Here is a 16283-nt window from a genome sequence, read left to right on the forward strand (position 1 = left end):
CTTGCCTCTGAGGACCACCTTTGCTGCATTCCAAAGGTTCTGAACTGTCATGTTTCATTATCATTTGCTTCCATGTATTTTTTTAAATTCTTTAATTTCTTGGCTGACCCATTCATTCTTTAGTAGGATGCACTTTAACTTCCATGTGTTTGTGGTCCTTCCAAATTTTTTCTCGTAGTTGACTTCAAGCTTTAAAGCATTGTGGTCTAAAAATATGCATGGTATAATCTCAGTCTTTTTATATCAGTTGAGACCTTATTTGTGACCTAGTATGTGATCTATTCTGAAGAATATTCCATGGCATTGGACAAATATGTGTATTTTGCTGCTTTAGGATGAAATGCTCTAAACATATCTGTGAAATCCAGCTGGTCCAGTGTGTCATTCAAAACACGTATTTCTTGTTTCTCCTTCTGCTCAGATGATCTGTCCACTATTATGAGTAGGGTATTAATGTCTCCTACTATTATTGTATTATTGTATTTTAAAATTTTGTTATTAATTGGTTTATATATTTGGCTGCTCCAACATTAGGGACATAAATATTTACAATTGTTAGATCTTGTTGGATAGACCCTTTTATTATGATATAATGTTCTTCATATCTTATAATAGTCTTTGGTTTAAAATCTAATTTTTCTTATATAAGCCTGGGTACTCCAGCTTTCTTTTGATTGTAATGAAAAATGGTTCTTCACCTCCTCACATTCAATCTGAAGATGCCTTTGGGTCTAAAATTAGTCTCTTGTAAGCAGCATATTGATGGGTCTTGTTTTTTATCCGTTCTGATACCCTATTGTCTTTTGATTGGAGCACTTAATCCATTTGCATTCAGAGTAATTATTGAAAGATATGAAGTTAGTGCCATTGTATTACCTGTAACATTGCTGTTCCTATAGATTGTTTCTGTTCCTTTCTGGTCTTTGTTACTTTTGCGGTCTCTCTCCATTCAGAGGATCCTCTTTAATATTCAGTTTTACTTCTTCCTTATCAATTTGGATGCCTTTTATCACTTTTTCATGTCAGATTGCTGCAGCTGGGATTTCCAGTACTATGTTGCATAAAAATACTGAGAGTGAACACCCTTGTCTTGTTCCTGATCTTAGAGGAAAAGCTCTCAGGTTTTCACCATTGAGGATAATATTAGCTGTGAGTTTTTTGTATATGGCCTTATTATGTTGAGGTATGTTCTCTCTAAATCCGCTTTGTTGAAAGTTTTTCATCATAAATGGATGTTTTACTTTGTCAAATGCTTTCTCTGCATTGTTAGGGTGATCATATGGTTTTTATCTTTCCTCTTTTTATGTGATGCATCACACTGATTGATTTGCAAATACTGAACCACCCTTGCATCACTGGAAGAAATTCTACTTGATTTTGGTGAATGATTTTTTTTAAGGTATTGGTGAATTTGGTTTGCCAAAACCAAATTTGTTGATGATTTGTGCATCTATGTTCATCAGAGATACTGGCCTGTAGTTTTCTTTTTTATAGTGTTTATCTGATTTTGGTATCAGAATAATGCTGGCCTCACAGAAATGCACTTGGAAGTTTTCCTTCCTATTCTATTTTTGGAGTAGTTTTAGAAGAATGGGTATTAACTTTTAAATTTTTTAAATTATTTTTTCACCACTCATTTATTAGGGTATTTGAAGCTTTATGTGTAATAAGCATGGAATGCAGAACAGATATGGTCCCTATCTCTCCCCTTCTAGTAAGCTGGTTGACAACCAGCTTCTATAACACCTTTGCAGAAGGCCTTGTAGTATATTATCAAAACTACCTGCCACCCCTTACTTATATGCTCTACCTTTTAAAAGTTGTAAATAAAAATGTAACCCTCTTAATATTTCTTTAATTTTTTGCAACTAGATTGAAATTTCATTTCTAGAATTTTCTACATGCCTTCAAAAGTTCCTCTAGTAGGAAAGAAGGCCACTCATCCTGCATAGGGCTAGGGAGGAACTCCTTTGACCCCTAGGCCAGTTATCTTGAAAACTCCACCAGCTTCAGGCTGTTGCAGAAGACCCTTTAGGTCAATTCAACCTTGGACACAGGTCACACACATTTTAGACTAGTCCTTCCCTCTGAAGCAGCATGAAGTTGTTTTATGAACAGGCAACTTCACAGTTTGAAGTCTTTTCCCTGTCTTAGGATCTAAAAGAATCACTCTTCCTCCATTGTAACAGGCAACCCAGAGCTCCCCCTCAGCATCAATACACATTCCATCTGGAATTTGTTCTTTCTCCAGCTTGTAAGCATGTCTGCAGTTGGAGAGCTTTCCTGTTTGCAGGCCATAGTCAATGGCTGTCAATGTAATAGATGATTTTGTGATCCAGGGACCAATCCAAATCACTGTAGATGTCTACCTGGTCAAAGTGCTCTACTGCGTGGTGGTCAGAAAAAGGGAGTACAGGAACCCCTGGTGTTGCTCCAGAACTGCTGGCATCATTTCCTCAAGCATGGTGCCAGCAAAGTATCTCCCAGTGGGATCCAGCTTCCCATCATTGAACTGATTGTTTTTCTCTTATCTACTGTGGCCAGGACAACTGTTAACTGATCTTCCCAGTTCAAAGCACAGAACTTTGTTCCAATGGTGGCAACATAACCTCCTGCCTGGTGAAGGGTCACAGAGCTGATGGGGGAATCCATGGTCACTTGCTGCACTCACTTGCTGAGCAAATCCTACTGGCAAACCTTTTTTGCAGAAATATCTACAAAGATCAGAGAGGTGGATGCCTTCTTCCACACTGGAGACAAGGCACTGGCAGTTCTCTGGGAAAACATACTCAATCTTAATGGAAGACATTGTCATGGGAAGATCTTGGTACTAGTGACCCTCAGAGAGCTGGCTTGAATTCTTTCTTTCTTTCTTTCTTTGTTTCTTTGTTTCTTCTTTCTTTCTCTTCTTTCTCTTCTTTCTTTCTTTCTTTCTTTCTTTCTTTCTTTCTTTCTTTCTTTCTTTCTTTCTTTCTTTCTTTCTTCTTCTTTCTTTCCTCTTTCTGTCTTGAGGGAGAGAGCACATGGACAGCAGGGAAGAGGGGGAGAGGGAGAGACAGAATCCTAAGCAGGCTCCTCAGCCAGCACAGAGCTTGTCGCCAAGGCTCCATCCTCTCAACCCTGAGATCATGATGTAAGCTGAAATCAAAAGTTGGATGCCTAACCAACTGAACCCCCAGGTGCTCCAGTATTAACTCTTTTTTAAATGTTTGATAGAATTCACTTGTGAAGCCATCTGGTCCTGGACTCTTGTTTATTGGGAGTTTTTTTGATTACCAACTCAAATTCATTACTAGTCATTGGTCTGTCCTAATTTTCTATTTCTTCCTGAATTCATTTTGGAAGATTGTATGTTTATAGAAATTTACCCATGTCTTCTAGGTTAAATAATTAGGTTATTAATATCCCTGGCTTCTAATTATCTTGCTACTTGAAATGTGAACTATGGACCATCATTATCAGTGTCACCCAGAAGCTTGTTATAAATGTGGTTTCAGGCCCCAGCCCAGAACAAATAAGTCAGAATATTTTTTAACAAGATACTCAAGTGACTTGTATACACATTAAAGTTTGAGAACACTGTTTTAACAACAATATGTGTATAATTTGTGCCTATGTATCTATTTATGTATTATCATCTTTATTTACATTTCCTCCCCTTTCAGAATTTTATATTACTTTACTCACCCTAGTAAAAACAGGTGAGTTCAATAAAATAACCTAATTGCACAAAGTCTACAAATGACCAGTTATTTCCCAAAATTATCTTCTAAGTATATTTGACTATGAAGAATTTTTACAGAAATATCTTTATTATTAAGGTAATTTTTGATTATTATTATATCAAAATATTGTTAAGCAGCACTGAATTTTTTTCTTTTCTTTTTTTCAAAGCTTTTATTTATTTATTTGACAGACAAACAGAGCAAAAGCAGGGGGAGCAGCAGAGAAAGAGGGAGAGAAGGAAGCTCCACACTGAGCAGGGAGCCTAACATGGAGCTCAACCCCAGGACCCTGGGATCATTACCTGAGTTGAAGACTGACATTTAACTGACTGAGCCACCCAGGCACTCCTGAATTTTTTTCTTTTAAAGAGACTTTTTACAAACATCATACTCTTATAATCAATATAATTAATCTAATTCCTCCCCCTTTGACTTAAATTTGAAAATTTATGAGTCATATTCATAGTCTTATTTTTGGTTTGGTTTTGTATTTGTGTATTTATGGCAATATGTGTTTAAGTGACCTGTGGTTGGGATGACATTCCTAGAACACAGAATTTTCAGTTTGAAACCAAGAAAATCCTGGGCAAACTAAATCAATTTTTCTATAATAAAGCTTATTAGGACTGATCACAATTGAAAAAATATTTACAACAAGTAATTTTTTATTTGAAATACTATTAGCATGTTGATTAAATACTGATTTTTAAAAATCACAGAAGGTTATAGTATGAGCATTATGACATTTTCATAAAAGAGTAAGTTTTAAAACACCTGCTTCATTTCTTTTTATGGACAGCTTTTAAAACAATCAGAAAAGTCTACTCTCATGTGTTTGACAGAAAACTCATCTTCTCTTAAAGTGCCATAATAATTCTGAGATTCCTTAAAGACCAACCTTGAAAATATAACTTTTAACTTTTAAAAAGGACATATTTCTCTGCTGGTATTGCATAGTTATTCTAACTAGTAAACTAATAAGCTTTAGTGGTCAATAAAGTAGATTGCCACTGACATTTTCCCTTTGTGTTTCTACAAGTATCTGAGATTGACCACAGTCTCGTGGAAGTAAAACTGTATTTATTTTCAGATATCCATTGTCATTTTAAAAATAAAAGGAATAGGGACAGTGCAAAATTTAAGAAAGTCTTTGGACCCTAGAACTAGTATGGGCAAGAATCAAACTGAGAAGATTATTTATTTTTATACAGAGATCACTTATAAAAAAGAATGACTCAGAGGGCAGAGCCAAAAGCCATCAGAACAACTCTCAGAGAGCAGACCTAAGCCCTATTCACAGAACAGGCAACATGAATCTGGCTGGAATTCAGAATTTCTACAAACTGATGACCTTTCCATCTTTTTAAAATGGAAGTGTCTACTGTGGTTAATCCACGCATATCTGACCATTATATTATAGACATGTGGGTGGCAGATAATCTGTCTCTTTAGTTCACAAGACTTCTGACCAAGAGGAATGGTACTGTAAGTGCTTTGTTTAAGATATCTTACTTAAGGAGAGTCAACTCTATCTAGACCTAATTTAGATGATGAACCTCAACCTGAGACTAATGCTAAATGGTATGCAACTTTTGAGGGATTTTAGGAAGAGTTGAGCATATTTTACCTGTGAGAAGGGTGTGAATTGTTGAGTTAGAGGGTAGACTGTGGAAGATTGTATTTTATAGAGATAGCCATAGCTATTATCCTCTACCTCACATGTTCATCTAGAATCTTGCCATTCTCCCATCATAAAGTAGAATCTAATTCCCCTCCCACTAAATCTGGGTAGATTTGTAGCTCACTTGTAACCAATAGAGTATGGCGGGAGAGATCTCAGATGACTTCTGAGATTAAGTCAAAAAGAAAATATTACCTCCACTTGCATCTGGAACACTAGCAATGGAACTCTGCATTGCCATGTACATAGTCCAACTGCCCTGGGACTAACATGCCTTAAGGGAACTCAAGCTAGTCTATACAGGGAGATGTCATGGAGAAGCTCAGGGACTACCTAAAAGAGAGTTACATGGCCAGTTTCTAGCTTCTTCAGCCCCGCACTGTTTTAGTACCAGTTACCATATAACTGCAACTGCATAAGAGCTCTGAAACAATACCAACCAGAGAAGCCTGTCCTGAAACTATAATATAATAATTTCCATAGTTTTAACCTAGTAAAGTTTGGGGTGATTTCTTATATAACAATGGAAACATTTATTCTAAATTAAAGATTTTAAGTTTAATTTCATTTTTAAAAAGATTTATTTGAGAGAGAGAGAGAGTGAGAGAGAGTGCATGAGCAGCGGGAGGGGCAGAGGGAGAGAGAGAATTTCAAACAGGCTCCACACCCAGTGGGAGCCTGATGTGGGACTCCATCTCATGACTCTGAGATCATGACCTCAGCAGAAATCGAGTCAGATGCCAAATGACGAAGCAACCCAGGTGCCCTTCGTTTTTTTTGTTTTTTTGTTTTTTTTTAATAAGAGAATGCACTTGTAGATTCTGGACCTTCATTACACAGTTTTATTTGGGCCTGTACATAAGAGTAAAAAAAAAAAAAATTAGCTGTCTGCTATAGGAGCTCTAAATTTCAAGTCAAAATAAGTTTGAATCCTCTTTTTTATTATCATTTATTACCACGGACCACAGAAAGTTACTTAATTTTTTTGTTTCCCCATGTACTAATTGTTGATAATACCTATAAGAGAGAATTAGCATTTGAAATAAATTAAGCAAGTTAATACATGGGAAAAATCCCTACATGGTGCATGACATATAACTACCTGAGTCAGTTCTAGGGTCTACTTGGTGACAATCTATTGGGATATCTCTAAGCAAAAGGCACATCATCAAGATGGTATATGCAATGTAGAGAGATGGATAGAAGCAATGGCATTTCATCAGAGGTACCATATTATCTTATCTCTTTCTTTAAAGTACCAGACATTCCTTCCCTTCAATCTGTAAGCAACAAGCTGAAATATATTGTTTTATCTCTCTATTAAGCAAAACTTGTTGGGCTTTGAATTCCTTTTAGTTAAGAACTAAGACTTTTATGTCTGTATCCCAGTGCCTAACAGTGACCAAAGCAAAAGGAGTATTCCATAGGGATGCCTGGGTGAATGTCTGCATTCAGCTCAGGGCATGATCCTGTGGTCCAGGATCGAGTCCCACATCTGGCTCTCTGCAGGGAGCCTGTTCCTCCTTCTGCCTGTGTCTCTGCCTCTCCATTTGTCTCTCATGAATAAATAAACAAATTAAAAAAAATAAGTGCTTTATAAATACTGGCTGAATAAAGGAAAAAGAAGTTTAACTAGCAGTTCCTTCCTTCCTAAATATACTCAGATACTGCCAGCATTGGGGGAAATCAGAAAGAAAAGTTGTTTCTTTAGATTTAGTTATAGTCTCAAGAACTCCGAAATAAGGGATCAAGTTTATACAAATTAATAACAATTATAATTAGCAAAAGTGGTGTGTATTTTTAAAGTATATTCAAACATGATATAATAAGATTACTGATAGGCAGGATAACATAGTGATTAAGAGCACAGACCCTGAGTCAGAAAGTATGGAAGCAATTTCCTGTTCCACTCTCTTCTAGCCAAATACATGTAGGCAAGTCAATTAAAGGCTCCGTGGTTTAGTTCCCCATCTGTAAATCACAGGTGACAATAGTACGTACCTAGATACTACTGTTTTAAGGATTAAATGAGTTAATATATCTAAAATATGTAGAACACTTCTTAGTAATAATGGTGATTATTTGCCTATAAAAATCTAATTGAAAATGATAACTTTTGTTGCTAAAATGAAGGACACTGTTTTAATTACTCTAAAATTACTCAGAATTCATAAATGAATCCTGTTGAGTGAAGAAAATTGCTACATAAGGCCTTAGAAGTAGTTACATAAGTACCTAGAGGCCCCCATACAATGCAGTAAACCTAGAATCCTCTGCCTTGAATTTGTCAAAATGAAGTAAAAATAGAAGAAGAATAATAAATACTAAGCTGTGAATGCTAATGTCTACTTGGGATAATTTAGTGACAATAAATCTAAGCAGACCCACTGGGTTATGCCAAGACATTTTCCTAACTAAATCTAATTTGGTTGACTTTTTCTGTTTAATTAGTGAATATTATAATTATGTGTTCTGAAAGTTGTGTGAATTTAATACCATTAAGTAGCACTAAAGCAAAGTAGAGCAAAATACCAAGAAATAATTTCTTTTAAGGACTTGCCTTCTTGTAAGGAATACAATTAACTCCCTAGAGCAATCCTTATTTGCCTACATAATGAATGCTGAGGGAGAGTGAGGCACTTCCCGTTTTACTTCTCATCAATACCTATACAACTTAGTCTGATTTAGTTGAACCTAGGGCATTTTCAATAATTACAAGCACAGGGGTCTACCACAGATTCTCCCATGGGAGAAAATTTATTTTTATATTTTTAACCTCTTGGTTGCCTAAATAGTCAGGGCTAATACCAGATATATGTAAGGACGCCTAAATGTTTTAAAAGTAAGAAGATATAAATTACAAATGGTGCTTTCATTCTTTCAGGCTGACATCTGGAGACATTTTGTTAGAATATAAAGGTTTTTTTTCTTTCTTTTAATTTTCCTTTTTTTTTGTAATTAGATTGCTAGTGATTGCTTAACTTTGTCCTTTTTGGAGATGTGTTTAAGAAATATTTAGGAAACAATATCACATCCTGTGATACTCTTTCATTAATAAAGAAGAGTGAAAGGATCCAGTTATAAAAATAGGCAGTGGGAAATAAAATTGTATTTTCTAGCATCTGTGGGAACCACAGGATTTTTGCTAGAATATAGAAGAAAGTTTTGAATGAGCTTAAAATAAGGTTTGACTCTTTATTTTTATTTTTATTTATTTATTTTTTTTATTTTGACAGAGAGAAAGAGAGAGAACACAAGCAAGGGGAGTGGCAGGAAGAGGAAGAGGGAGAAGCAGGCTTTCACTGAGCAGGGGGCTGGGATCATGACCCCAGCTGAAGTCAAACATGCAACTAAGCCACTCAGGCACCCCAGGTTTGATTAATTCTTAAATGTATTGTTAGTACATTGACTAGAAAAAATTACATTTGGCCATATTTTAAAAATTCACACCTAAACTTACTTTGGCTTGCTTATCATTTTTTGGATTAGTTCTTGTTTGTTTTTAATTAATTGATTTATGTATTTGAGAGAAAGAGAGAGAGAACAAGAGAGAGCAGGAGCTGGGAGAGGGAGAAGCAGACTCCCCACTGAGCAGGAAGCCTGATGAAGGGCTCGAAGTGGGGCTCAATGCTAGGCTTGATCCCAGGACCCTGGGATCATGACTTGAGCAGAAGGCAGATGCTTAAACAACTGAGCCACTCAGGCACCCCTACTTCTTGTTGATTAATTGCTTTACTTCTTTCCTTCATCCTACTCTTAAATAAACATTAGGCAAAAATTCATTTACTGACACTGTACTAGGTGATGGAGATTACAGTGGAAAAGCATAATCTCTATAATCATGAAGCTTATGATACAAAACAAAACAAATAAAGACACTTAGGGTGGGTTCCCCCATCCAATGACTGGTATGTTTACAAGAGGAAAAGGCATAGCAACACAGGGAAGGCATGAGGAGATGAGGACAGACTGGAGTCAGGCTGCCATAAGCCAAACAACACCCGGAACCTGCCAAGGAAAGAAAGGATCTTCCTGAGAACCTTCAGAGGTAGCATGACCCTGCTGACAACTTGATTTCAAACCTGTAGGATTCAGAACCTGAGAAAATAAAGTTCTATTGTTTCAAGCCACCAAGTTTGTGATACTGTTTTGTGGCAGCCCTGGGAAACTTAACAGAGACATGTTGACTTTCAAGTGTCTGTGGACTGTCTAAGTGCAGAGATCAAGGAGAAAGATGAATTTAGAAGTTTTTGAACTCAAGTTTGGGCTGGAGATAAAACTATGAGCAACATCAGCATATGATTGAAAAATAAAGCCATGTAAGTGGCTGAGATCATCCAGAAGCAGTTTGCAGAGAAAGGGAAGAGAAACTCATCTAGAACCCTGAAGAATAGCAACCTTGTATGAGTGGGCACACATGGGGTACTCACAAAGGGAGACCAAGATGGAGGCCAGAGCAGTAGAAGGACAACCAAGAAAGTGCGGTGTCACAGAGCCATATGCAGACAATGTTTCACAAGCTAAGTGCAGCAGATTGGTCAAGTAAGATAAAGGCTTTGTCCATGATATTTAGAAAGAGACCATCCTGAGGGGACCTAACAGATTTCAGTGGGATGGTGGAGTAGTTTTTGAGGAGTCACCAAGAGATAAGAAAGCAAGTCCAGGAAGCATAGACAACTCTGAGAGGCTGAGTGTGAAAGGGAGGAAATCTGTAACTAGATGCAGACACAGGATCAAGGCAAGGATTTTCACATGACTTAATCATCAGTATTTGAGTTTACTTACAGATGCTTGTATCTTTATCTAATGAAGCACCTTGATATTTAGACAATGATGATAAAACAAATAGAATGGTACCTTACTGCTGAATGGTACCTTACTGTTGACCATAAAATTTCTCACTAAGTTAGAGCAAAACAACTAGAACATGTTTTATAAGATACAAATCTAAAAAGTCAGTAAATGAGAATCTGTTGTTGGTAGAAGTGTTCTGCATAATTTATAAAGAGGGAAATTGTAGGCAGGATAATGTTTTGAAATGCAAAACATCTGACTCATAGTAGAGATGAAGAGCACTGAATGACCCATGAGAGAAACTTATCTTATTGTTCATACAGGGCAGAGAAAATTCAGAACCGATAAGGAATCAGACATTGCACAGCAAAACTACTTTAATGAGAGTGAATCATGATGCCACCCAAGGAAATGAATCAGGTGCCCAGTCTTCATAATTACAGTCCTCCCCCCGCCCTTTCAAATTAAAACTAAAGTCAGGTAACAACTAATGTCCCTGTAGAACAAATTTAGCCAAGTGGAAATACACAACAGCCTAGGAAGTAAATGAAAGTATCAAAGGGATGCAGCTTTTCCAGCAAAGAAAGAAAAAGAACCATTACTTTAAGTGTAATGACATGCCACCTGGCCCCAAAGAGCTTTTAAATGCTTTTATTGCGTCCCGTATTTCAGCTGACGTGGGTGTCCTCCCACCATGGAATAATTCCAATAGCTTTTTCTCAACACTGAAGTCTTAGGTATTGTACCGGAGGCTCCTGTGGTGAGCATCCCTGTCTCCTCCTGTCCCCTTCCCCTCCAGCTTCCACAGTCAACCATAAGTCCTATCAATTCTAGGTCTTAAACATCTCTCACTTCTCTTCTTCCCCAGAGCTACAGCTCTGATCTAAGCTGCCCCCGACTCACCTAGGCCAAGTCCCACTTACCCTGTCTTGACCCCTCTCAGAGAAGCCTCAGCACACCTAGAAGGAGCAAGGAAAAATGCAAATCACATCTTGTTCTGCTGCTTAAAACCTTGGGTGGTTTCCCGCTATGGCCACAGCAAACCTATACTCCTCTTTGTGAGGAGTTAAAAAAAAAAATAAAGTAACTATTCCCTCCCTGGGATAAGCAGAGTCAGGTTTTAGACCCAATTTCCTCCTCTGGACAGGCTTTTTATGCAGTGCAGAAACTACCCTTTACCCTAGGAATAAAATCCAGGCTCTTTAAGGTGGTTTGTACAGCCCTCTCCAACCTTGTTTCTGTCACCACTTGCCATTCTTTTGTTCATCTCTCTGATCCTGCTATCCTGGATCAATTTCAGTTCCTTGAATATCCCATATTCTCATTTAATCTTTGCCAAACTTTCCACTGTTTGGAAAAAGAACATCTCCTGTCTGTCCAGATAACTCCTGCTTGATTTTAGGTCTTGACAAAAATATTACTCCCCCTTTATAGGAATTCCAGACTGCCTCAGTTAGAATAAATCTTCTTGCCACACAGTTTGCCTGAGCCTAAATGTGCTCAACACAACATTCATTAGGATTTACTGAAATTGCTGGTATAAAGTTTGCCTTCTCTGATGGACTCTTAGCTCAGTGAGGGCAGACTTTGTCCATTTGTTCCCCACTGTATCATCTATGTATAGTAATATGTCTCACACCTAATAGATGCTCAAGAAATATTTATTGGTTGAATAAATAATTAAATGCATGGGAAAAGCCTGGAATCCTTGTTGCAGTATAGTGGGAAAAGTTTTGTCAGAGGATACAGGTTCTTTTTTTTTTTTTTTTTTTTTTTAGGATTTTTATTTATTTTTATTTTTTATTTTTATTTTTATTTTTTTAATTTATTTTTTATTGGTGTTCAATTTACTAACATACAGAATAACCCCCAGTGCCCATCACCCATTCACTCCCACCCCCCGCCCTCCTCCCCTTCCACCACCCCTAGTTCGTTTCCCAGAGTTAGCAGTCTTTACGTTCTGTCTCCCTTTCGGATATTTCCCACACATTTCTTCCCCCTTCCCTTATATTCCCTTTCACTATTATTTATATTCCCCAAATGAATGAGAACATATAATGTTTGTCCTTCTCCGACTGGCTTACTTCACTCAGCATGATACCCTCCAGTTCCATCCACGTTGAAGCAAATGGTGGGTATTTGTCATTTCTAATAGCTGAGTAATATTCCATTGTATACATAAACCACATCTTCTTTATCCACTCATCTTTCGATGGACACCGAGGCTCCTTCCACAGTTTGGCTATCGTGGCCATTGCTGCTATAAACATCGGGGTGCAGGTGTCCTGGCGTTTCATTGCATTTGTATCTTTGGGGTAAATCCCCAACAGTGCAATTGCTGGGTCGTAGGGCAGGTCTATTTTTAACTGTTTGAGGAAACTCCACACAGTTTTCCAGAGTGGCTCCACCAGTTCACATTCCCACCAACAGTGTATGAGGGTTCCCTTTTCTCCGCATCCTCTCCAACATTTGTTGTTTCCTGCCTTGTTAATTTTCCCCATTCTCACTGGTGTGAGGTGGTATCTCATTGTGGTTTTGATTTGTATTTCCCTGATGGCAAGTGATGCAGAACATTTTCTCATGTGCATGTTGGCCATGTCTATGTCTTCCTCTGTGAGATTTCTGTTCATGTCTTTTGCCCATTTCATGATTGGATTGTTTGTTTCTTTGGTGTTGAGTTTGATAAGTTCTTTATAGATCTTGGAAACTAGCCCTTTATCTGATATGTCATTTGCAAATATCTTCTCCCATTCTGTAGGTTGTCTTTGAGTTTTGTTGACTGTATCCTTAGCTGTGCAAAAGCTTCTTATCTTGATGAAGTCCCAATAGTTCATTTTTGCTTTTGTTTCTTTTGCCTTTGTGGATGTATCTTGCAAGAAGTTACTATGGCCGAGTTCAAAAAGGGTGTTGCCTGTGTTCTTCTCTAGGATTTTGATGGAATCTTGTCTCACATTTAGATCTTTCATCCATTTTGAGTTTATCTTTGTGTATGGTGAAAGAGAGTGGTCTAGTTTCATTCTTCTGCATGTGGATGTCCAATTTATCCAGCACCATTTATTGAAAAGACTGTCTTTCTTCCAATGGATAGTCTTTCCTCCTTTATCGAATATTAGTTGCCCATAAAGTTCAGGGTCCACTTCTGGATTCTCTATTCTGTTCCACTGATCTATATGTCTGTTTTTGTGCCAGTACCACACTGTCTTGATGACCACAGCTTTGTAGTACAACCTGAAATCTGGCATTGTGATGCCCCCAGCTATGGTTTTCTTTTTTAAAATTCCCCTGGCTATTCGGGGTCTTTTCTGATTCCACACAAATCTTAAAATAATTTGTTCTAACTCTCTGAAGAAAGTCCATGGTATTTTGATAGGGATTGCATTAAACGTGTATATTGCCCTGGGTAACATTGACATTTTCACAATATTAATTCTGCCAATCCATGAGCATGGAATATTTTTCCATCTCTTTGTGTCTTCCTCAATTTCTTTCAGAAGTGTTCTATAGTTTTGAGGGTATAGATCCTTTACATCTTTGGTTAGGTTTATTCCTAGGTATCTTATGCTTTTGGGTGCAATTGTAAATGGGATTGACTCCTTAATTTCTCTTTCTTCAGTCTCATTGTTAGTGTATAGAAATGCCACTGACTTCTGGGCATTGATTTTGTATCCTGCCACGCTACCGTATTGCTGTATGAGTTCTAGCAATCTTGGGGTGGAGACTTTTGGGTTTTCTATGTAGAGTATCATGTCATCGGCGAAGAGGGAGAGTTTGACTTCTTCTTTGCCAATTTGAATGCCTTTAATGTCTTTTTGTTGTCTGATTGCTGAGGCTAGGACTTCCAGTACTATGTTGAACAGCAGTGGTGAGAGTGGACATCCCTGTCTTGTTCCTGATCTTAGGGGAAAGGCTCCCAGTGCTTCCCCATTGAGAATGATATTTGCTGTGGGCTTTTCATAGATGGCTTTTAAGATGTCGAGGAATGTTCCCTCTATCCCTACACTCTGAAGAGTTTTGATCAGGAATGGATGCTGTATTTTGTCAAATGCTTTCTCTGCATCCAATGAGAGGATCATATGGTTCTTGGTTTTTCTCTTGCTGATATGATGAATCACATTGATTGTTTTACGGGTGTTGAACCAGCCTTGTGTCCCAGGGATAAATCCTACTTGGTCATGGTGAATAATTTTCTTAATGTACTGTTGGATCCTATTGGCCAGTATCTTGTTGAGAATTTTTGCATCCATGTTCATCAGGGATATTGGTCTGTAATTCTCCTTTTTGGTGGGGTCTTTGTCTGGTTTTGGAATTAAGGTGATGCTGGCCTCATAGAACGAATTTGGAAGTACTCCATCTCTTTCTATCTTTCCAAACAGCTTTAGGAGAATAGGTATGGTTTCTTCTTTAAACGTTTGATAAAATTCCCCTGGGAAGCCATCTGGCCCTGGACTCTTGTGTCTTGGGAGGTTTTTGATGACTGCTTCAATTTCCTCCCTGGTTATTGGCCTGTTCAGGTTTTCTATTTCTTCCTGTTCCAGTTTTGGTAGTTTGTGGCTTTCCAGGAATGTGTCCATTTCTTCTAGATTGCCTAATTTATTGGCGTATAGCTGTTCATAATATGTTTTTAAAATCGTTTGTATTTCCTTGGTGTTGGTAGTGATCTCTCCTTTCTCATTCATGATTTTATTAATTTGAGTCTTCTCTCTCTTCTTTTTAATAAGGCTGGCTAATGGTTTATCTATCTTATTAATTCTTTCAAAGAACCAACTCCTGGTTTTGTTGATCTGTTCCACAGTTCTTCTGGTCTCGATTTCGTTGAGTTCTGCTCGAATCTTTATTAACTCCCTTCTTCTCTTGGGTGTAGGATCTATTTTCTGTTTTTTCTCTAGCTCCTTTATGTGTAAGGTTAGCTTCTGTATTTGAGTTCTTTCCAGTTTTTGAATGGATGCTTGTATTGCGATGTATTTCCCCCTTAGGACTGCTTTTGCAGCATCCCAAAGATTTTGAACGGTTGTATCTTCATTCTCATTAGTTTCCATGAATCTTTTTAATTCTTCCTTAATTTCCTGGTTGACCCTTTTATCTTTTAGCAGGATGGTCCTTAACCTCCACGTGTTTGAGGTCCTTCCAAACTTCTTGTTGTGATTTAGTTCTAATTTCAAGGCATTATGGTCTGAGAATATGCAGGGGACAATCCCAATCTTTTGGTATCGGTTCAGACCCGATTTGTGACCCAATATGTGGTCTATTCTGGAGAAAGTTCCATGTGCGCTTGAGAAGAATGTGTATTCAGTTGAGTTTGGATGTAAAGTTCTGTAGATATCTGTGAAATCCATCTGGTCCAGTGTATCATTTAAAGCTCTCGTTTCTTTGGAGATGTTGTGCTTAGAAGACCTATTGAGTATAGAAAGAGCTAGATTGAAGTCACCAAGTATAAGTGTATTATTATCTAAGTATTTCTTCACTTTGGTTAATAATTGATTGATATATTTGGCAGCTCCCACATTCGGGGCATATATATTGAGGATTGTTAAGTCCTCTTGTTGAATAGATCCTTGAAGTATGATATAGTGTCCCTCTTCATCTCTCACTACAGTCTTTGGGGTAAATTTTAGTTTATCTGATATAAGGATGGCTACCCCTGCTTTATTTTGAGGACCATTTGAATGGTACATGGTTCTCCAACCTTTTATTTTCAGGCTGTAGGTGTCCTTCTGTCTAAAATGAGTCTCTTGTAGACAGCAAATAGATGGGTCCTGCTTTTTTATCCAGTCTGAAACCCTGCGCGCCTTTTGATGGGGTCATTAAGCCCGTTCACATTCAGAGTTACTATTGAGAGATATGAGTTTAGTGTCATCATGATATCTATTCAGTCCTTGTTTTTGTGGACTGTTCCACTGAACTTCTTCTTAAAGGGGAATTTTAAGAGTCCCCCTTAAAATTTCTTGCAGAGCTGGTTTGGAGGTCACATATTCTTTTAGTTGCTGCCTGTCTTGGAAGCTCTTTATCTCTCCTTCCATTTTGTTTTTTTTTTTTTTTTAATTTTTATTTATTTATGATAGTCACAGAGAGAGAGAGGCAGAGAC

The 16283-nt window shown here is 37.6% G+C and overlaps 1 protein-coding gene and 1 pseudogene across 15 annotated transcripts in view; both read right to left on the reverse strand.

Annotated features, from left to right (window-relative positions):
- The window catches only part of ANKS1B (ankyrin repeat and sterile alpha motif domain containing 1B), a 1043873-nt gene that overhangs the window by 552413 nt on the left and 475177 nt on the right, over window positions 1-16283 (reverse strand). The gene's annotated exons all lie outside the window — the stretch shown is intronic.
- LOC140602944 (regucalcin pseudogene) lies at window positions 836-6232 on the reverse strand (annotated as a pseudogene).

This window comes from Canis lupus, chromosome 13 (genome assembly GCF_048164855.1).
Source record: "Canis lupus baileyi chromosome 13, mCanLup2.hap1, whole genome shotgun sequence".
Lineage (NCBI taxonomy): Eukaryota > Metazoa > Chordata > Mammalia > Carnivora > Canidae > Canis > Canis lupus.